Source organism: Pungitius pungitius, unplaced genomic scaffold, assembly GCF_949316345.1.
Source record: "Pungitius pungitius unplaced genomic scaffold, fPunPun2.1 scaffold_29, whole genome shotgun sequence".
NCBI lineage: Eukaryota > Metazoa > Chordata > Actinopteri > Perciformes > Gasterosteidae > Pungitius > Pungitius pungitius.
Genome location: NW_026909812.1, coordinates 345,611 through 363,277, shown reverse-complemented (window position 1 = coordinate 363,277; position 17,667 = coordinate 345,611). Strand labels below are relative to the sequence as shown.

Genomic DNA, 17,667 nt, shown 5'->3' with positions numbered 1-17,667 from the left:
CATTTAGACAATATTATCAAACATGATTCCGTTTCATGGTTGCTAAATTAGTGTTGATCAACATTTAACAATTGGCATACTTTTGTTTGTAATTTAGCCGTTGAAATACAGGTGCTAACCAAACATGTTAGATTTACCAAAGAAGAAAAGTAAAGTTCCCTTTAGGTTTTAGGAACCTCTCTTGCCAATGCTAAGAACTGCTTCAATTTTAGAAAAAGAAACTTCTGATTATCTTTGACACGTTTTAAAGGATTAGGAAAAAGATGAAAAGCAGCTTACGGCCATACCTCTCTGGTTCCGCCCGATCTCGTCTGATCTCGGAAGCTAAGCAGAGCAGGGCCTGGTTAGTACCTGAATGGAAGACCGCCTGGGAATCCCAGGTGCCGTAAGCTTTTTCACTTCTCTCTCTGAAAGCCGCCCAGCGCCGTAGCTTGTACACCTACACAATTGTAAAAAGTTGATCACATTGTAGAAGAGATGCAATAGGAAGAAGATGAAAGGTGGCTTACGTCCATACCATCGTCAGGCCATTTGAGGTGGCGGGGACTGCAATGGCCATCCACCGATTGGCTGGGACTCCTGGGCGGGTCTTCTCTAGTCCATCCAATTTTCGCCATAGGATGTCACAGCCTTCTTTGCATACCCTTATTTAACCCACACAAAGATGCCAACGGCAGGCGTGACATAATTTTTTGACGCATTATAAAGGATTAGGAAAAAGATAAAAAGCAGCTTACGGCCATACCTCTCTGGTTCCGCCCGATCTCGTCTGATCTCGGAAGCTAAGCAGAGCAGGGCCTGGTTAGTACCTGGATGGAAGACCGCCTGGGAATCCCAGGTGCCGTAAGCTTTTTCACTTCTCTCTGAAAGCTGCAGAGCGCCGCAGATTGTACACCTACAAATTACAAAAAGTATATCACATTGTTGAAGAGATGCATGTTTATTGTTGTTTTAACGTTGGATATGAAAGGCATTTAGACAATATTATCAAACATGATTCCGTTTCATGGTTGCTAAATTAGTGTTGATCAACATTTAACAATTGGCATACTTTTGTTTGTAATTTAGCCGTTGAAATACAGGTGCTAACCAAACATGTTAGATTTACCAAAGAAGAAAAGTAAAGTTCCCTTTAGGTTTTAGGAACCTCTCTTGCCAATGCTAAGAACTGCTTCAATTTTAGAAAAAGAAACTTCTGATTATCTTTGACACGTTTTAAAGGATTAGGAAAAAGATGAAAAGCAGCTTACGGCCATACCTCTCTGGTTCCGCCCGATCTCGTCTGATCTCGGAAGCTAAGCAGAGCAGGGCCTGGTTAGTACCTGAATGGAAGACCGCCTGGGAATCCCAGGTGCCGTAAGCTTTTTCACTTCTCTCTCTGAAAGCCGCCCAGCGCCGTAGCTTGTACACCTACACAATTGTAAAAAGTTGATCACATTGTAGAAGAGATGCAATAGGAAGAAGATGAAAGGTGGCTTACGTCCATACCATCGTCAGGCCATTTGAGGTGGCGGGGACTGCAATGGCCATCCACCGATTGGCTGGGACTCCTGGGCGGGTCTTCTCTAGTCCATCCAATTTTCGCCATAGGATGTCACAGCCTTCTTTGCATACCCTTATTTAACCCACACAAAGATGCCAACGGCAGGCGTGACATAATTTTTTGACGCATTATAAAGGATTAGGAAAAAGATAAAAAGCAGCTTACGGCCATACCTCTCTGGTTCCGCCCGATCTCGTCTGATCTCGGAAGCTAAGCAGACCAGGGCCTGGTTAGTACCTGGATGGAAGACCGCCTGGGAATCCCAGGTGCCGTAAGCTTTTTCACTTCTCTCTGAAAGCTGCAGAGCGCCGCAGATTGTACACCTACAAATTACAAAAAGTATATCACATTGTTGAAGAGATGCATGTTTATTGTTGTTTTAACGTTGGATATGAAAGGCATTTAGACAATATTATCAAACATGATTCCGTTTCATGGTTGCTAAATTAGTGTTGATCAACATTTAACAATTGGCATACTTTTGTTTGTAATTTAGCCGTTGAAATACAGGTGCTAACCAAACATGTTAGATTTACCAAAGAAGAAAAGTAAAGTTCCCTTTAGGTTTTAGGAACCTCTCTTGCCAATGCTAAGAACTGCTTCAATTTTAGAAAAAGAAACTTCTGATTATCTTTGACACGTTTTAAAGGATTAGGAAAAAGATGAAAAGCAGCTTACGGCCATACCTCTCTGGTTCCGCCCGATCTCGTCTGATCTCGGAAGCTAAGCAGAGCAGGGCCTGGTTAGTACCTGAATGGAAGACCGCCTGGGAATCCCAGGTGCCGTAAGCTTTTTCACTTCTCTCTCTGAAAGCCGCCCAGCGCCGTAGCTTGTACACCTACACAATTGTAAAAAGTTGATCACATTGTAGAAGAGATGCAATAGGAAGAAGATGAAAGGTGGCTTACGTCCATACCATCGTCAGGCCATTTGAGGTGGCGGGGACTGCAATGGCCATCCACCGATTGGCTGGGACTCCTGGGCGGGTCTTCTCTAGTCCATCCAATTTTCGCCATAGGATGTCACAGCCTTCTTTGCATACCCTTATTTAACCCACACAAAGATGCCAACGGCAGGCGTGACATAATTTTTTGACGCATTATAAAGGATTAGGAAAAAGATAAAAAGCAGCTTACGGCCATACCTCTCTGGTTCCGCCCGATCTCGTCTGATCTCGGAAGCTAAGCAGAGCAGGGCCTGGTTAGTACCTGGATGGAAGACCGCCTGGGAATCCCAGGTGCCGTAAGCTTTTTCACTTCTCTCTGAAAGCTGCAGAGCGCCGCAGATTGTACACCTACAAATTACAAAAAGTATATCACATTGTTGAAGAGATGCATGTTTATTGTTGTTTTAACGTTGGATATGAAAGGCATTTAGACAATATTATCAAACATGATTCCGTTTCATGGTTGCTAAATTAGTGTTGATCAACATTTAACAATTGGCATACTTTTGTTTGTAATTTAGCCGTTGAAATACAGGTGCTAACCAAACATGTTAGATTTACCAAAGAAGAAAAGTAAAGTTCCCTTTAGGTTTTAGGAACCTCTCTTGCCAATGCTAAGAACTGCTTCAATTTTAGAAAAAGAAACTTCTGATTATCTTTGACACGTTTTAAAGGATTAGGAAAAAGATGAAAAGCAGCTTACGGCCATACCTCTCTGGTTCCGCCCGATCTCGTCTGATCTCGGAAGCTAAGCAGAGCAGGGCCTGGTTAGTACCTGGATGGAAGACCGCCTGGGAATCCCAGGTGCCGTAAGCTTTTTCACTTCTCTCTCTGAAAGCCGCCCAGCGCCGTAGCTTGTACACCTACACAATTGTAAAAAGTTGATCACATTGTAGAAGAGATGCAATAGGAAGAAGATGAAAGGTGGCTTACGTCCATACCATCGTCAGGCCATTTGAGGTGGCGGGGACTGCAATGGCCATCCACCGATTGGCTGGGACTCCTGGGCGGGTCTTCTCTAGTCCATCCAATTTTCGCCATAGGATGTCACAGCCTTCTTTGCATACCCTTATTTAACCCACACAAAGATGCCAATGGCAGGCGTGACATAATTTTTTGACGCATTATAAAGGATTAGGAAAAAGATAAAAAGCAGCTTACGGCCATACCTCTCTGGTTCCGCCCGATCTCGTCTGATCTCGGAAGCTAAGCAGACCAGGGCCTGGTTAGTACCTGGATGGAAGACCGCCTGGGAATCCCAGGTGCCGTAAGCTTTTTCACTTCTCTCTGAAAGCTGCAGAGCGCCGCAGATTGTACACCTACAAATTACAAAAAGTATATCACATTGTTGAAGAGATGCATGTTTATTGTTGTTTTAACGTTGGATATGAAAGGCATTTAGACAATATTATCAAACATGATTCCGTTTCATGGTTGCTAAATTAGTGTTGATCAACATTTAACAATTGGCATACTTTTGTTTGTAATTTAGCCGTTGAAATACAGGTGCTAACCAAACATGTTAGATTTACCAAAGAAGAAAAGTAAAGTTCCCTTTAGGTTTTAGGAACCTCTCTTGCCAATGCTAAGAACTGCTTAAATTTTAGAAAAAGAAACTTCTGATTATCTTTGACACGTTTTAAAGGATTAGGAAAAAGATGAAAAGCAGCTTACGGCCATACCTCTCTGGTTCCGCCCGATCTCGTCTGATCTCGGAAGCTAAGCAGAGCAGGGCCTGGTTAGTACCTGAATGGAAGACCGCCTGGGAATCCCAGGTGCCGTAAGCTTTTTCACTTCTCTCTCTGAAAGCCGCCCAGCGCCGTAGCTTGTACACCTACACAATTGTAAAAAGTTGATCACATTGTAGAAGAGATGCAATAGGAAGAAGATGAAAGGTGGCTTACGTCCATACCATCGTCAGGCCATTTGAGGTGGCGGGGACTGCAATGGCCATCCACCGATTGGCTGGGACTCCTGGGCGGGTCTTCTCTAGTCCATCCAATTTTCGCCATAGGATGTCACAGCCTTCTTTGCATACCCTTATTTAACCCACACAAAGATGCCAACGGCAGGCGTGACATAATTTTTTGACGCATTATAAAGGATTAGGAAAAAGATAAAAAGCAGCTTACGGCCATACCTCTCTGGTTCCGCCCGATCTCGTCTGATCTCGGAAGCTAAGCAGAGCAGGGCCTGGTTAGTACCTGGATGGAAGACCGCCTGGGAATCCCAGGTGCCGTAAGCTTTTTCACTTCTCTCTGAAAGCTGCAGAGCGCCGCAGATTGTACACCTACAAATTACAAAAAGTATATCACATTGTTGAAGAGATGCATGTTTATTGTTGTTTTAACGTTGGATATGAAAGGCATTTAGACAATATTATCAAACATGATTCCGTTTCATGGTTGCTAAATTAGTGTTGATCAACATTTAACAATTGGCATACTTTTGTTTGTAATTTAGCCGTTGAAATACAGGTGCTAACCAAACATGTTAGATTTACCAAAGAAGAAAAGTAAAGTTCCCTTTAGGTTTTAGGAACCTCTCTTGCCAATGCTAAGAACTGCTTCAATTTTAGAAAAAGAAACTTCTGATTATCTTTGACACGTTTTAAAGGATTAGGAAAAAGATGAAAAGCAGCTTACGGCCATACCTCTCTGGTTCCGCCCGATCTCGTCTGATCTCGGAAGCTAAGCAGAGCAGGGCCTGGTTAGTACCTGAATGGAAGACCGCCTGGGAATCCCAGGTGCCGTAAGCTTTTTCACTTCTCTCTCTGAAAGCCGCCCAGCGCCGTAGCTTGTACACCTACACAATTGTAAAAAGTTGATCACATTGTAGAAGAGATGCAATAGGAAGAAGATGAAAGGTGGCTTACGTCCATACCATCGTCAGGCCATTTGAGGTGGCGGGGACTGCAATGGCCATCCACCGATTGGCTGGGACTCCTGGGCGGGTCTTCTCTAGTCCATCCAATTTTCGCCATAGGATGTCACAGCCTTCTTTGCATACCCTTATTTAACCCACACAAAGATGCCAACGGCAGGCGTGACATAATTTTTTGACGCATTATAAAGGATTAGGAAAAAGATAAAAAGCAGCTTACGGCCATACCTCTCTGGTTCCGCCCGATCTCGTCTGATCTCGGAAGCTAAGCAGAGCAGGGCCTGGTTAGTACCTGGATGGAAGACCGCCTGGGAATCCCAGGTGCCGTAAGCTTTTTCACTTCTCTCTGAAAGCTGCAGAGCGCCGCAGATTGTACACCTACAAATTACAAAAAGTATATCACATTGTTGAAGAGATGCATGTTTATTGTTGTTTTAACGTTGGATATGAAAGGCATTTAGACAATATTATCAAACATGATTCCGTTTCATGGTTGCTAAATTAGTGTTGATCAACATTTAACAATTGGCATACTTTTGTTTGTAATTTAGCCGTTGAAATACAGGTGCTAACCAAACATGTTAGATTTACCAAAGAAGAAAAGTAAAGTTCCCTTTAGGTTTTAGGAACCTCTCTTGCCAATGCTAAGAACTGCTTCAATTTTAGAAAAAGAAACTTCTGATTATCTTTGACACGTTTTAAAGGATTAGGAAAAAGATGAAAAGCAGCTTACGGCCATACCTCTCTGGTTCCGCCCGATCTCGTCTGATCTCGGAAGCTAAGCAGAGCAGGGCCTGGTTAGTACCTGAATGGAAGACCGCCTGGGAATCCCAGGTGCCGTAAGCTTTTTCACTTCTCTCTCTGAAAGCCGCCCAGCGCCGTAGCTTGTACACCTACACAATTGTAAAAAGTTGATCACATTGTAGAAGAGATGCAATAGGAAGAAGATGAAAGGTGGCTTACGTCCATACCATCGTCAGGCCATTTGAGGTGGCGGGGACTGCAATGGCCATCCACCGATTGGCTGGGACTCCTGGGCGGGTCTTCTCTAGTCCATCCAATTTTCGCCATAGGATGTCACAGCCTTCTTTGCATACCCTTATTTAACCCACACAAAGATGCCAACGGCAGGCGTGACATAATTTTTTGACGCATTATAAAGGATTAGGAAAAAGATAAAAAGCAGCTTACGGCCATACCTCTCTGGTTCCGCCCGATCTCGTCTGATCTCGGAAGCTAAGCAGAGCAGGGCCTGGTTAGTACCTGGATGGAAGACCGCCTGGGAATCCCAGGTGCCGTAAGCTTTTTCACTTCTCTCTGAAAGCTGCAGAGCGCCGCAGATTGTACACCTACAAATTACAAAAAGTATATCACATTGTTGAAGAGATGCATGTTTATTGTTGTTTTAACGTTGGATATGAAAGGCATTTAGACAATATTATCAAACATGATTCCGTTTCATGGTTGCTAAATTAGTGTTGATCAACATTTAACAATTGGCATACTTTTGTTTGTAATTTAGCCGTTGAAATACAGGTGCTAACCAAACATGTTAGATTTACCAAAGAAGAAAAGTAAAGTTCCCTTTAGGTTTTAGGAACCTCTCTTGCCAATGCTAAGAACTGCTTCAATTTTAGAAAAAGAAACTTCTGATTATCTTTGACACGTTTTAAAGGATTAGGAAAAAGATGAAAAGCAGCTTACGGCCATACCTCTCTGGTTCCGCCCGATCTCGTCTGATCTCGGAAGCTAAGCAGAGCAGGGCCTGGTTAGTACCTGAATGGAAGACCGCCTGGGAATCCCAGGTGCCGTAAGCTTTTTCACTTCTCTCTCTGAAAGCCGCCCAGCGCCGTAGCTTGTACACCTACACAATTGTAAAAAGTTGATCACATTGTAGAAGAGATGCAATAGGAAGAAGATGAAAGGTGGCTTACGTCCATACCATCGTCAGGCCATTTGAGGTGGCGGGGACTGCAATGGCCATCCACCGATTGGCTGGGACTCCTGGGCGGGTCTTCTCTAGTCCATCCAATTTTCGCCATAGGATGTCACAGCCTTCTTTGCATACCCTTATTTAACCCACACAAAGATGCCAACGGCAGGCGTGACATAATTTTTTGACGCATTATAAAGGATTAGGAAAAAGATAAAAAGCAGCTTACGGCCATACCTCTCTGGTTCCGCCCGATCTCGTCTGATCTCGGAAGCTAAGCAGAGCAGGGCCTGGTTAGTACCTGGATGGAAGACCGCCTGGGAATCCCAGGTGCCGTAAGCTTTTTCACTTCTCTCTGAAAGCTGCAGAGCGCCGCAGATTGTACACCTACAAATTACAAAAAGTATATCACATTGTTGAAGAGATGCATGTTTATTGTTGTTTTAACGTTGGATATGAAAGGCATTTAGACAATATTATCAAACATGATTCCGTTTCATGGTTGCTAAATTAGTGTTGATCAACATTTAACAATTGGCATACTTTTGTTTGTAATTTAGCCGTTGAAATACAGGTGCTAACCAAACATGTTAGATTTACCAAAGAAGAAAAGTAAAGTTCCCTTTAGGTTTTAGGAACCTCTCTTGCCAATGCTAAGAACTGCTTCAATTTTAGAAAAAGAAACTTCTGATTATCTTTGACACGTTTTAAAGGATTAGGAAAAAGATGAAAAGCAGCTTACGGCCATACCTCTCTGGTTCCGCCCGATCTCGTCTGATCTCGGAAGCTAAGCAGAGCAGGGCCTGGTTAGTACCTGGATGGAAGACCGCCTGGGAATCCCAAGTGCCGTAAGCTTTTTCACTTCTCTCTCTGAAAGCCGCCCAGCGCCGTAGCTTGTACACCTACACAATTGTAAAAAGTTGATCACATTGTAGAAGAGATGCAATAGGAAGAAGATGAAAGGTGGCTTACGTCCATACCATCGTCAGGCCATTTGAGGTGGCGGGGACTGCAATGGCCATCCACCGATTGGCTGGGACTCCTGGGCGGGTCTTCTCTAGTCCATCCAATTTTCGCCATAGGATGTCACAGCCTTCTTTGCATACCCTTATTTAACCCACACAAAGATGCCAACGGCAGGCGTGACATAATTTTTTGACGCATTATAAAGGATTAGGAAAAAGATAAAAAGCAGCTTACGGCCATACCTCTCTGGTTCCGCCCGATCTCGTCTGATCTCGGAAGCTAAGCAGAGCAGGGCCTGGTTAGTACCTGGATGGAAGACCGCCTGGGAATCCCAGGTGCCGTAAGCTTTTTCACTTCTCTCTGAAAGCTGCAGAGCGCCGCAGATTGTACACCTACAAATTACAAAAAGTATATCACATTGTTGAAGAGATGCATGTTTATTGTTGTTTTAACGTTGGATATGAAAGGCATTTAGACAATATTATCAAACATGATTCCGTTTCATGGTTGCTAAATTAGTGTTGATCAACATTTAACAATTGGCATACTTTTGTTTGTAATTTAGCCGTTGAAATACAGGTGCTAACCAAACATGTTAGATTTACCAAAGAAGAAAAGTAAAGTTCCCTTTAGGTTTTAGGAACCTCTCTTGCCAATGCTAAGAACTGCTTCAATTTTAGAAAAAGAAACTTCTGATTATCTTTGACACGTTTTAAAGGATTAGGAAAAAGATGAAAAGCAGCTTACGGCCATACCTCTCTGGTTCCGCCCGATCTCGTCTGATCTCGGAAGCTAAGCAGAGCAGGGCCTGGTTAGTACCTGAATGGAAGACCGCCTGGGAATCCCAGGTGCCGTAAGCTTTTTCACTTCTCTCTCTGAAAGCCGCCCAGCGCCGTAGCTTGTACACCTACACAATTGTAAAAAGTTGATCACATTGTAGAAGAGATGCAATAGGAAGAAGATGAAAGGTGGCTTACGTCCATACCATCGTCAGGCCATTTGAGGTGGCGGGGACTGCAATGGCCATCCACCGATTGGCTGGGACTCCTGGGCGGGTCTTCTCTAGTCCATCCAATTTTCGCCATAGGATGTCACAGCCTTCTTTGCATACCCTTATTTAACCCACACAAAGATGCCAACGGCAGGCGTGACATAATTTTTTGACGCATTATAAAGGATTAGGAAAAAGATAAAAAGCAGCTTACGGCCATACCTCTCTGGTTCCGCCCGATCTCGTCTGATCTCGGAAGCTAAGCAGAGCAGGGCCTGGTTAGTACCTGGATGGAAGACCGCCTGGGAATCCCAGGTGCCGTAAGCTTTTTCACTTCTCTCTGAAAGCTGCAGAGCGCCGCAGATTGTACACCTACAAATTACAAAAAGTATATCACATTGTTGAAGAGATGCATGTTTATTGTTGTTTTAACGTTGGATATGAAAGGCATTTAGACAATATTATCAAACATGATTCCGTTTCATGGTTGCTAAATTAGTGTTGATCAACATTTAACAATTGGCATACTTTTGTTTGTAATTTAGCCGTTGAAATACAGGTGCTAACCAAACATGTTAGATTTACCAAAGAAGAAAAGTAAAGTTCCCTTTAGGTTTTAGGAACCTCTCTTGCCAATGCTAAGAACTGCTTCAATTTTAGAAAAAGAAACTTCTGATTATCTTTGACACGTTTTAAAGGATTAGGAAAAAGATGAAAAGCAGCTTACGGCCATACCTCTCTGGTTCCGCCCGATCTCGTCTGATCTCGGAAGCTAAGCAGAGCAGGGCCTGGTTAGTACCTGAATGGAAGACCGCCTGGGAATCCCAGGTGCCGTAAGCTTTTTCACTTCTCTCTCTGAAAGCCGCCCAGCGCCGTAGCTTGTACACCTACACAATTGTAAAAAGTTGATCACATTGTAGAAGAGATGCAATAGGAAGAAGATGAAAGGTGGCTTACGTCCATACCATCGTCAGGCCATTTGAGGTGGCGGGGACTGCAATGGCCATCCACCGATTGGCTGGGACTCCTGGGCGGGTCTTCTCTAGTCCATCCAATTTTCGCCATAGGATGTCACAGCCTTCTTTGCATACCCTTATTTAACCCACACAAAGATGCCAACGGCAGGCGTGACATAATTTTTTGACGCATTATAAAGGATTAGGAAAAAGATAAAAAGCAGCTTACGGCCATACCTCTCTGGTTCCGCCCGATCTCGTCTGATCTCGGAAGCTAAGCAGAGCAGGGCCTGGTTAGTACCTGGATGGAAGACCGCCTGGGAATCCCAGGTGCCGTAAGCTTTTTCACTTCTCTCTGAAAGCTGCAGAGCGCCGCAGATTGTACACCTACAAATTACAAAAAGTATATCACATTGTTGAAGAGATGCATGTTTATTGTTGTTTTAACGTTGGATATGAAAGGCATTTAGACAATATTATCAAACATGATTCCGTTTCATGGTTGCTAAATTAGTGTTGATCAACATTTAACAATTGGCATACTTTTGTTTGTAATTTAGCCGTTGAAATACAGGTGCTAACCAAACATGTTAGATTTACCAAAGAAGAAAAGTAAAGTTCCCTTTAGGTTTTAGGAACCTCTCTTGCCAATGCTAAGAACTGCTTCAATTTTAGAAAAAGAAACTTCTGATTATCTTTGACACGTTTTAAAGGATTAGGAAAAAGATGAAAAGCAGCTTACGGCCATACCTCTCTGGTTCCGCCCGATCTCGTCTGATCTCGGAAGCTAAGCAGAGCAGGGCCTGGTTAGTACCTGAATGGAAGACCGCCTGGGAATCCCAGGTGCCGTAAGCTTTTTCACTTCTCTCTCTGAAAGCCGCCCAGCGCCGTAGCTTGTACACCTACACAATTGTAAAAAGTTGATCACATTGTAGAAGAGATGCAATAGGAAGAAGATGAAAGGTGGCTTACGTCCATACCATCGTCAGGCCATTTGAGGTGGCGGGGACTGCAATGGCCATCCACCGATTGGCTGGGACTCCTGGGCGGGTCTTCTCTAGTCCATCCAATTTTCGCCATAGGATGTCACAGCCTTCTTTGCATACCCTTATTTAACCCACACAAAGATGCCAACGGCAGGCGTGACATAATTTTTTGACGCATTATAAAGGATTAGGAAAAAGATAAAAAGCAGCTTACGGCCATACCTCTCTGGTTCCGCCCGATCTCGTCTGATCTCGGAAGCTAAGCAGAGCAGGGCCTGGTTAGTACCTGGATGGAAGACCGCCTGGGAATCCCAGGTGCCGTAAGCTTTTTCACTTCTCTCTGAAAGCTGCAGAGCGCCGCAGATTGTACACCTACAAATTACAAAAAGTATATCACATTGTTGAAGAGATGCATGTTTATTGTTGTTTTAACGTTGGATATGAAAGGCATTTAGACAATATTATCAAACATGATTCCGTTTCATGGTTGCTAAATTAGTGTTGATCAACATTTAACAATTGGCATACTTTTGTTTGTAATTTAGCCGTTGAAATACAGGTGCTAACCAAACATGTTAGATTTACCAAAGAAGAAAAGTAAAGTTCCCTTTAGGTTTTAGGAACCTCTCTTGCCAATGCTAAGAACTGCTTCAATTTTAGAAAAAGAAACTTCTGATTATCTTTGACACGTTTTAAAGGATTAGGAAAAAGATGAAAAGCAGCTTACGGCCATACCTCTCTGGTTCCGCCCGATCTCGTCTGATCTCGGAAGCTAAGCAGAGCAGGGCCTGGTTAGTACCTGAATGGAAGACCGCCTGGGAATCCCAGGTGCCGTAAGCTTTTTCACTTCTCTCTCTGAAAGCCGCCCAGCGCCGTAGCTTGTACACCTACACAATTGTAAAAAGTTGATCACATTGTAGAAGAGATGCAATAGGAAGAAGATGAAAGGTGGCTTACGTCCATACCATCGTCAGGCCATTTGAGGTGGCGGGGACTGCAATGGCCATCCACCGATTGGCTGGGACTCCTGGGCGGGTCTTCTCTAGTCCATCCAATTTTCGCCATAGGATGTCACAGCCTTCTTTGCATACCCTTATTTAACCCACACAAAGATGCCAACGGCAGGCGTGACATAATTTTTTGACGCATTATAAAGGATTAGGAAAAAGATAAAAAGCAGCTTACGGCCATACCTCTCTGGTTCCGCCCGATCTCGTCTGATCTCGGAAGCTAAGCAGAGCAGGGCCTGGTTAGTACCTGGATGGAAGACCGCCTGGGAATCCCAGGTGCCGTAAGCTTTTTCACTTCTCTCTGAAAGCTGCAGAGCGCCGCAGATTGTACACCTACAAATTACAAAAAGTATATCACATTGTTGAAGAGATGCATGTTTATTGTTGTTTTAACGTTGGATATGAAAGGCATTTAGACAATATTATCAAACATGATTCCGTTTCATGGTTGCTAAATTAGTGTTGATCAACATTTAACAATTGGCATACTTTTGTTTGTAATTTAGCCGTTGAAATACAGGTGCTAACCAAACATGTTAGATTTACCAAAGAAGAAAAGTAAAGTTCCCTTTAGGTTTTAGGAACCTCTCTTGCCAATGCTAAGAACTGCTTCAATTTTAGAAAAAGAAACTTCTGATTATCTTTGACACGTTTTAAAGGATTAGGAAAAAGATGAAAAGCAGCTTACGGCCATACCTCTCTGGTTCCGCCCGATCTCGTCTGATCTCGGAAGCTAAGCAGAGCAGGGCCTGGTTAGTACCTGGATGGAAGACCGCCTGGGAATCCCAGGTGCCGTAAGCTTTTTCACTTCTCTCTCTGAAAGCCGCCCAGCGCCGTAGCTTGTACACCTACACAATTGTAAAAAGTTGATCACATTGTAGAAGAGATGCAATAGGAAGAAGATGAAAGGTGGCTTACGTCCATACCATCGTCAGGCCATTTGAGGTGGCGGGGACTGCAATGGCCATCCACCGATTGGCTGGGACTCCTGGGCGGGTCTTCTCTAGTCCATCCAATTTTCGCCATAGGATGTCACAGCCTTCTTTGCATACCCTTATTTAACCCACACAAAGATGCCAACGGCAGGCGTGACATAATTTTTTGACGCATTATAAAGGATTAGGAAAAAGATAAAAAGCAGCTTACGGCCATACCTCTCTGGTTCCGCCCGATCTCGTCTGATCTCGGAAGCTAAGCAGAGCAGGGCCTGGTTAGTACCTGGATGGAAGACCGCCTGGGAATCCCAGGTGCCGTAAGCTATTTCACTTCTCTCTGAAAGCTGCAGAGCGCCGCAGATTGTACACCTACAAATTACAAAAAGTATATCACATTGTTGAAGAGATGCATGTTTATTGTTGTTTTAACGTTGGATATGAAAGGCATTTAGACAATATTATCAAACATGATTCCGTTTCATGGTTGCTAAATTAGTGTTGATCAACATTTAACAATTGGCATACTTTTGTTTGTAATTTAGCCGTTGAAATACAGGTGCTAACCAAACATGTTAGATTTACCAAAGAAGAAAAGTAAAGTTCCCTTTAGGTTTTAGGAACCTCTCTTGCCAATGCTAAGAACTGCTTCAATTTTAGAAAAAGAAACTTCTGATTATCTTTGACACGTTTTAAAGGATTAGGAAAAAGATGAAAAGCAGCTTACGGCCATACCTCTCTGGTTCCGCCCGATCTCGTCTGATCTCGGAAGCTAAGCAGAGCAGGGCCTGGTTAGTACCTGAATGGAAGACCGCCTGGGAATCCCAGGTGCCGTAAGCTTTTTCACTTCTCTCTCTGAAAGCCGCCCAGCGCCGTAGCTTGTACACCTACACAATTGTAAAAAGTTGATCACATTGTAGAAGAGATGCAATAGGAAGAAGATGAAAGGTGGCTTACGTCCATACCATCGTCAGGCCATTTGAGGTGGCGGGGACTGCAATGGCCATCCACCGATTGGCTGGGACTCCTGGGCGGGTCTTCTCTAGTCCATCCAATTTTCGCCATAGGATGTCACAGCCTTCTTTGCATACCCTTATTTAACCCACACAAAGATGCCAACGGCAGGCGTGACATAATTTTTTGACGCATTATAAAGGATTAGGAAAAAGATAAAAAGCAGCTTACGGCCATACCTCTCTGGTTCCGCCCGATCTCGTCTGATCTCGGAAGCTAAGCAGAGCAGGGCCTGGTTAGTACCTGGATGGAAGACCGCCTGGGAATCCCAGGTGCCGTAAGCTTTTTCACTTCTCTCTGAAAGCTGCAGAGCGCCGCAGATTGTACACCTACAAATTACAAAAAGTATATCACATTGTTGAAGAGATGCATGTTTATTGTTGTTTTAACGTTGGATATGAAAGGCATTTAGACAATATTATCAAACATGATTCCGTTTCATGGTTGCTAAATTAGTGTTGATCAACATTTAACAATTGGCATACTTTTGTTTGTAATTTAGCCGTTGAAATACAGGTGCTAACCAAACATGTTAGATTTACCAAAGAAGAAAAGTAAAGTTCCCTTTAGGTTTTAGGAACCTCTCTTGCCAATGCTAAGAACTGCTTCAATTTTAGAAAAAGAAACTTCTGATTATCTTTGACACGTTTTAAAGGATTAGGAAAAAGATGAAAAGCAGCTTACGGCCATACCTCTCTGGTTCCGCCCGATCTCGTCTGATCTCGGAAGCTAAGCAGAGCAGGGCCTGGTTAGTACCTGGATGGAAGACCGCCTGGGAATCCCAGGTGCCGTAAGCTTTTTCACTTCTCTCTCTGAAAGCCGCCCAGCGCCGTAGCTTGTACACCTACACAATTGTAAAAAGTTGATCACATTGTAGAAGAGATGCAATAGGAAGAAGATGAAAGGTGGCTTACGTCCATACCATCGTCAGGCCATTTGAGGTGGCGGGGACTGCAATGGCCATCCACCGATTGGCTGGGACTCCTGGGCGGGTCTTCTCTAGTCCATCCAATTTTCGCCATAGGATGTCACAGCCTTCTTTGCATACCCTTATTTAACCCACACAAAGATGCCAACGGCAGGCGTGACATAATTTTTTGACGCATTATAAAGGATTAGGAAAAAGATAAAAAGCAGCTTACGGCCATACCTCTCTGGTTCCGCCCGATCTCGTCTGATCTCGGAAGCTAAGCAGAGCAGGGCCTGGTTAGTACCTGGATGGAAGACCGCCTGGGAATCCCAGGTGCCGTAAGCTTTTTCACTTCTCTCTGAAAGCTGCAGAGCGCCGCAGATTGTACACCTACAAATTACAAAAAGTATATCACATTGTTGAAGAGATGCATGTTTATTGTTGTTTTAACGTTGGATATGAAAGGCATTTAGACAATATTATCAAACATGATTCCGTTTCATGGTTGCTAAATTAGTGTTGATCAACATTTAACAATTGGCATACTTTTGTTTGTAATTTAGCCGTTGAAATACAGGTGCTAACCAAACATGTTAGATTTACCAAAGAAGAAAAGTAAAGTTCCCTTTAGGTTTTAGGAACCTCTCTTGCCAATGCTAAGAACTGCTTCAATTTTAGAAAAAGAAACTTCTGATTATCTTTGACACGTTTTAACGGATTAGGAAAAAGATGAAAAGCAGCTTACGGCCATACCTCTCTGGTTCCGCCCGATCTCGTCTGATCTCGGAAGCTAAGCAGAGCAGGGCCTGGTTAGTACCTGGATGGAAGACCGCCTGGGAATCCCAAGTGCCGTAAGCTTTTTCACTTCTCTCTCTGAAAGCCGCCCAGCGCCGTAGCTTGTACACCTACACAATTGTAAAAAGTTGATCACATTGTAGAAGAGATGCAATAGGAAGAAGATGAAAGGTGGCTTACGTCCATACCATCGTCAGGCCATTTGAGGTGGCGGGGACTGCAATGGCCATCCACCGATTGGCTGGGACTCCTGGGCGGGTCTTCTCTAGTCCATCCAATTTTCGCCATAGGATGTCACAGCCTTCTTTGCATACCCTTATTTAACCCACACAAAGATGCCAACGGCAGGCGTGACATAATTTTTTGACGCATTATAAACGATTAGGAAAAAGATAAAAAGCAGCTTACGGCCATACCTCTCTGGTTCCGCCCGATCTCGTCTGATCTCGGAAGCTAAGCAGAGCAGGGCCTGGTTAGTACCTGGATGGAAGACCGCCTGGGAATCCCAGGTGCCGTAAGCTTTTTCACTTCTCTCTCTGAAAGCCGCCCAGCGCCGTAGCTTGTACACCTACACAATTGTAAAAAGTTGATCACATTGTAGAAGAGATGCAATAGGAAGAAGATGAAAGGTGGCTTACGTCCATACCATCGTCAGGCCATTTGAGGTGGCGGGGACTGCAATGGCCATCCACCGATTGGCTGGGACTCCTGGGCGGGTCTTCTCTAGTCCATCCAATTTTCGCCATAGGATGTCACAGCCTTCTTTGCATACCCTTATTTAACCCACACAAAGATGCCAACGGCAGGCGTGACATAATTTTTTGACGCATTATAAAGGATTAGGAAAAAGATAAAAAGCAGCTTACGGCCATACCTCTCTGGTTCCGCCCGATCTCGTCTGATCTCGGAAGCTAAGCAGAGCAGGGCCTGGTTAGTACCTGGATGGAAGACCGCCTGGGAATCCCAGGTGCCGTAAGCTTTTTCACTTCTCTCTGAAAGCTGCAGAGCGCCGCAGATTGTACACCTACAAATTACAAAAAGTATATCACATTGTTGAAGAGATGCATGTTTATTGTTGTTTTAACGTTGGATATGAAAGGCATTTAGACAATGTTATCAAACATGATTCCGTTTCATGGTTGCTAAATTAGTGTTGATCAACATTTAACAATTGGCATACTTTTGTTTGTAATTTAGCCGTTGAAATACAGGTGCTAACCAAACATGTTAGATTTACCAAAGAAGAAAAGTAAAGTTCCCTTTAGGTTTTAGGAACCTCTCTTGCCAATGCTAAGAACTGCTTCAATTTTAGAAAAAGAAACTTCTGATAATCTTTGACACGTTTTAAAGGATTAGGAAAAAGATGAAAAGCAGCTTACGGCCATACCTCTCTGGTTCCGCCCGATCTCGTCTGATCTCGGAAGCTAAGCAGAGCAGGGCCTGGTTAGTACCTGAATGGAAGACCGCCTGGGAATCCCAGGTGCCGTAAGCTTTTTCACTTCTCTCTCTGAAAGCCGCCCAGCGCCGTAGCTTGTACACCTACACAATTGTAAAAAGTTGATCACATTGTAGAAGAGATGCAATAGGAAGAAGATGAAAGGTGGCTTACGTCCATACCATCGTCAGGCCATTTGAGGTGGCGGGGACTGCAATGGCCATCCACCGATTGGCTGGGACTCCTGGGCGGGTCTTCTCTAGTCCATCCAATTTTCGCCATAGGATGTCACAGCCTTCTTTGCATACCCTTATTTAACCCACACAAAGATGCCAACGGCAGGCGTGACATAATTTTTTGACGCATT

The 17,667-nt window shown here is 43.9% G+C and overlaps 36 non-coding genes across 36 annotated transcripts; all 36 read left to right on the top strand.

Annotated features, from left to right (window-relative positions):
• Positions 1–273: 273 nt before the first annotated feature.
• On the top strand, positions 274–392 carry LOC134111085 (5S ribosomal RNA). The gene has a single exon (XR_009944468.1). It is a non-coding gene; the product is annotated as a 5S ribosomal RNA (ribosomal RNA).
• A 339-nt stretch (positions 393–731) lies between these two features.
• Positions 732–850, top strand: LOC134110689 (5S ribosomal RNA). The gene has a single exon (XR_009944073.1). It is a non-coding gene; the product is annotated as a 5S ribosomal RNA (ribosomal RNA).
• Positions 851–1,244: 394 nt separating this feature from the next.
• Positions 1,245–1,363, top strand: LOC134111084 (5S ribosomal RNA). Its single transcript, XR_009944467.1, has one exon. It is a non-coding gene; the product is annotated as a 5S ribosomal RNA (ribosomal RNA).
• A 339-nt stretch (positions 1,364–1,702) lies between these two features.
• On the top strand, positions 1,703–1,821 carry LOC134111388 (5S ribosomal RNA). The gene has a single exon (XR_009944771.1). It is a non-coding gene; the product is annotated as a 5S ribosomal RNA (ribosomal RNA).
• A 394-nt stretch (positions 1,822–2,215) lies between these two features.
• Positions 2,216–2,334, top strand: LOC134111083 (5S ribosomal RNA). Its single transcript, XR_009944466.1, has one exon. It is a non-coding gene; the product is annotated as a 5S ribosomal RNA (ribosomal RNA).
• A 339-nt stretch (positions 2,335–2,673) lies between these two features.
• LOC134110688 (5S ribosomal RNA) lies at positions 2,674–2,792 on the top strand. Its single transcript, XR_009944072.1, has one exon. It is a non-coding gene; the product is annotated as a 5S ribosomal RNA (ribosomal RNA).
• A 394-nt stretch (positions 2,793–3,186) lies between these two features.
• Positions 3,187–3,305, top strand: LOC134110687 (5S ribosomal RNA). Its single transcript, XR_009944071.1, has one exon. It is a non-coding gene; the product is annotated as a 5S ribosomal RNA (ribosomal RNA).
• A 339-nt stretch (positions 3,306–3,644) lies between these two features.
• On the top strand, positions 3,645–3,763 carry LOC134111387 (5S ribosomal RNA). Its single transcript, XR_009944770.1, has one exon. It is a non-coding gene; the product is annotated as a 5S ribosomal RNA (ribosomal RNA).
• Positions 3,764–4,157: 394 nt separating this feature from the next.
• Positions 4,158–4,276, top strand: LOC134111082 (5S ribosomal RNA). The gene has a single exon (XR_009944465.1). It is a non-coding gene; the product is annotated as a 5S ribosomal RNA (ribosomal RNA).
• A 339-nt stretch (positions 4,277–4,615) lies between these two features.
• On the top strand, positions 4,616–4,734 carry LOC134110685 (5S ribosomal RNA). The gene has a single exon (XR_009944069.1). It is a non-coding gene; the product is annotated as a 5S ribosomal RNA (ribosomal RNA).
• Positions 4,735–5,128: 394 nt separating this feature from the next.
• Positions 5,129–5,247, top strand: LOC134111081 (5S ribosomal RNA). Its single transcript, XR_009944464.1, has one exon. It is a non-coding gene; the product is annotated as a 5S ribosomal RNA (ribosomal RNA).
• Positions 5,248–5,586: 339 nt separating this feature from the next.
• Positions 5,587–5,705, top strand: LOC134110684 (5S ribosomal RNA). The gene has a single exon (XR_009944068.1). It is a non-coding gene; the product is annotated as a 5S ribosomal RNA (ribosomal RNA).
• A 394-nt stretch (positions 5,706–6,099) lies between these two features.
• On the top strand, positions 6,100–6,218 carry LOC134111080 (5S ribosomal RNA). The gene has a single exon (XR_009944463.1). It is a non-coding gene; the product is annotated as a 5S ribosomal RNA (ribosomal RNA).
• A 339-nt stretch (positions 6,219–6,557) lies between these two features.
• On the top strand, positions 6,558–6,676 carry LOC134110683 (5S ribosomal RNA). Its single transcript, XR_009944067.1, has one exon. It is a non-coding gene; the product is annotated as a 5S ribosomal RNA (ribosomal RNA).
• A 394-nt stretch (positions 6,677–7,070) lies between these two features.
• On the top strand, positions 7,071–7,189 carry LOC134111079 (5S ribosomal RNA). Its single transcript, XR_009944462.1, has one exon. It is a non-coding gene; the product is annotated as a 5S ribosomal RNA (ribosomal RNA).
• Positions 7,190–7,528: 339 nt separating this feature from the next.
• LOC134110682 (5S ribosomal RNA) lies at positions 7,529–7,647 on the top strand. The gene has a single exon (XR_009944066.1). It is a non-coding gene; the product is annotated as a 5S ribosomal RNA (ribosomal RNA).
• A 394-nt stretch (positions 7,648–8,041) lies between these two features.
• Positions 8,042–8,160, top strand: LOC134111386 (5S ribosomal RNA). Its single transcript, XR_009944769.1, has one exon. It is a non-coding gene; the product is annotated as a 5S ribosomal RNA (ribosomal RNA).
• A 339-nt stretch (positions 8,161–8,499) lies between these two features.
• On the top strand, positions 8,500–8,618 carry LOC134110681 (5S ribosomal RNA). Its single transcript, XR_009944065.1, has one exon. It is a non-coding gene; the product is annotated as a 5S ribosomal RNA (ribosomal RNA).
• A 394-nt stretch (positions 8,619–9,012) lies between these two features.
• LOC134111078 (5S ribosomal RNA) lies at positions 9,013–9,131 on the top strand. Its single transcript, XR_009944461.1, has one exon. It is a non-coding gene; the product is annotated as a 5S ribosomal RNA (ribosomal RNA).
• Positions 9,132–9,470: 339 nt separating this feature from the next.
• LOC134110680 (5S ribosomal RNA) lies at positions 9,471–9,589 on the top strand. Its single transcript, XR_009944064.1, has one exon. It is a non-coding gene; the product is annotated as a 5S ribosomal RNA (ribosomal RNA).
• A 394-nt stretch (positions 9,590–9,983) lies between these two features.
• Positions 9,984–10,102, top strand: LOC134111077 (5S ribosomal RNA). The gene has a single exon (XR_009944460.1). It is a non-coding gene; the product is annotated as a 5S ribosomal RNA (ribosomal RNA).
• Positions 10,103–10,441: 339 nt separating this feature from the next.
• On the top strand, positions 10,442–10,560 carry LOC134110679 (5S ribosomal RNA). The gene has a single exon (XR_009944063.1). It is a non-coding gene; the product is annotated as a 5S ribosomal RNA (ribosomal RNA).
• Positions 10,561–10,954: 394 nt separating this feature from the next.
• LOC134111076 (5S ribosomal RNA) lies at positions 10,955–11,073 on the top strand. Its single transcript, XR_009944459.1, has one exon. It is a non-coding gene; the product is annotated as a 5S ribosomal RNA (ribosomal RNA).
• A 339-nt stretch (positions 11,074–11,412) lies between these two features.
• On the top strand, positions 11,413–11,531 carry LOC134110678 (5S ribosomal RNA). Its single transcript, XR_009944062.1, has one exon. It is a non-coding gene; the product is annotated as a 5S ribosomal RNA (ribosomal RNA).
• A 394-nt stretch (positions 11,532–11,925) lies between these two features.
• On the top strand, positions 11,926–12,044 carry LOC134111074 (5S ribosomal RNA). The gene has a single exon (XR_009944457.1). It is a non-coding gene; the product is annotated as a 5S ribosomal RNA (ribosomal RNA).
• Positions 12,045–12,383: 339 nt separating this feature from the next.
• On the top strand, positions 12,384–12,502 carry LOC134110677 (5S ribosomal RNA). The gene has a single exon (XR_009944061.1). It is a non-coding gene; the product is annotated as a 5S ribosomal RNA (ribosomal RNA).
• A 394-nt stretch (positions 12,503–12,896) lies between these two features.
• Positions 12,897–13,015, top strand: LOC134110676 (5S ribosomal RNA). The gene has a single exon (XR_009944060.1). It is a non-coding gene; the product is annotated as a 5S ribosomal RNA (ribosomal RNA).
• A 339-nt stretch (positions 13,016–13,354) lies between these two features.
• LOC134110674 (5S ribosomal RNA) lies at positions 13,355–13,473 on the top strand. Its single transcript, XR_009944058.1, has one exon. It is a non-coding gene; the product is annotated as a 5S ribosomal RNA (ribosomal RNA).
• A 394-nt stretch (positions 13,474–13,867) lies between these two features.
• LOC134111073 (5S ribosomal RNA) lies at positions 13,868–13,986 on the top strand. Its single transcript, XR_009944456.1, has one exon. It is a non-coding gene; the product is annotated as a 5S ribosomal RNA (ribosomal RNA).
• A 339-nt stretch (positions 13,987–14,325) lies between these two features.
• On the top strand, positions 14,326–14,444 carry LOC134110673 (5S ribosomal RNA). The gene has a single exon (XR_009944057.1). It is a non-coding gene; the product is annotated as a 5S ribosomal RNA (ribosomal RNA).
• Positions 14,445–14,838: 394 nt separating this feature from the next.
• On the top strand, positions 14,839–14,957 carry LOC134110672 (5S ribosomal RNA). Its single transcript, XR_009944056.1, has one exon. It is a non-coding gene; the product is annotated as a 5S ribosomal RNA (ribosomal RNA).
• Positions 14,958–15,296: 339 nt separating this feature from the next.
• Positions 15,297–15,415, top strand: LOC134110671 (5S ribosomal RNA). The gene has a single exon (XR_009944055.1). It is a non-coding gene; the product is annotated as a 5S ribosomal RNA (ribosomal RNA).
• A 394-nt stretch (positions 15,416–15,809) lies between these two features.
• Positions 15,810–15,928, top strand: LOC134111384 (5S ribosomal RNA). Its single transcript, XR_009944767.1, has one exon. It is a non-coding gene; the product is annotated as a 5S ribosomal RNA (ribosomal RNA).
• Positions 15,929–16,267: 339 nt separating this feature from the next.
• On the top strand, positions 16,268–16,386 carry LOC134110670 (5S ribosomal RNA). The gene has a single exon (XR_009944054.1). It is a non-coding gene; the product is annotated as a 5S ribosomal RNA (ribosomal RNA).
• A 339-nt stretch (positions 16,387–16,725) lies between these two features.
• LOC134111918 (5S ribosomal RNA) lies at positions 16,726–16,844 on the top strand. The gene has a single exon (XR_009945259.1). It is a non-coding gene; the product is annotated as a 5S ribosomal RNA (ribosomal RNA).
• A 394-nt stretch (positions 16,845–17,238) lies between these two features.
• LOC134111072 (5S ribosomal RNA) lies at positions 17,239–17,357 on the top strand. The gene has a single exon (XR_009944455.1). It is a non-coding gene; the product is annotated as a 5S ribosomal RNA (ribosomal RNA).
• Positions 17,358–17,667: the final 310 nt, after the last annotated feature.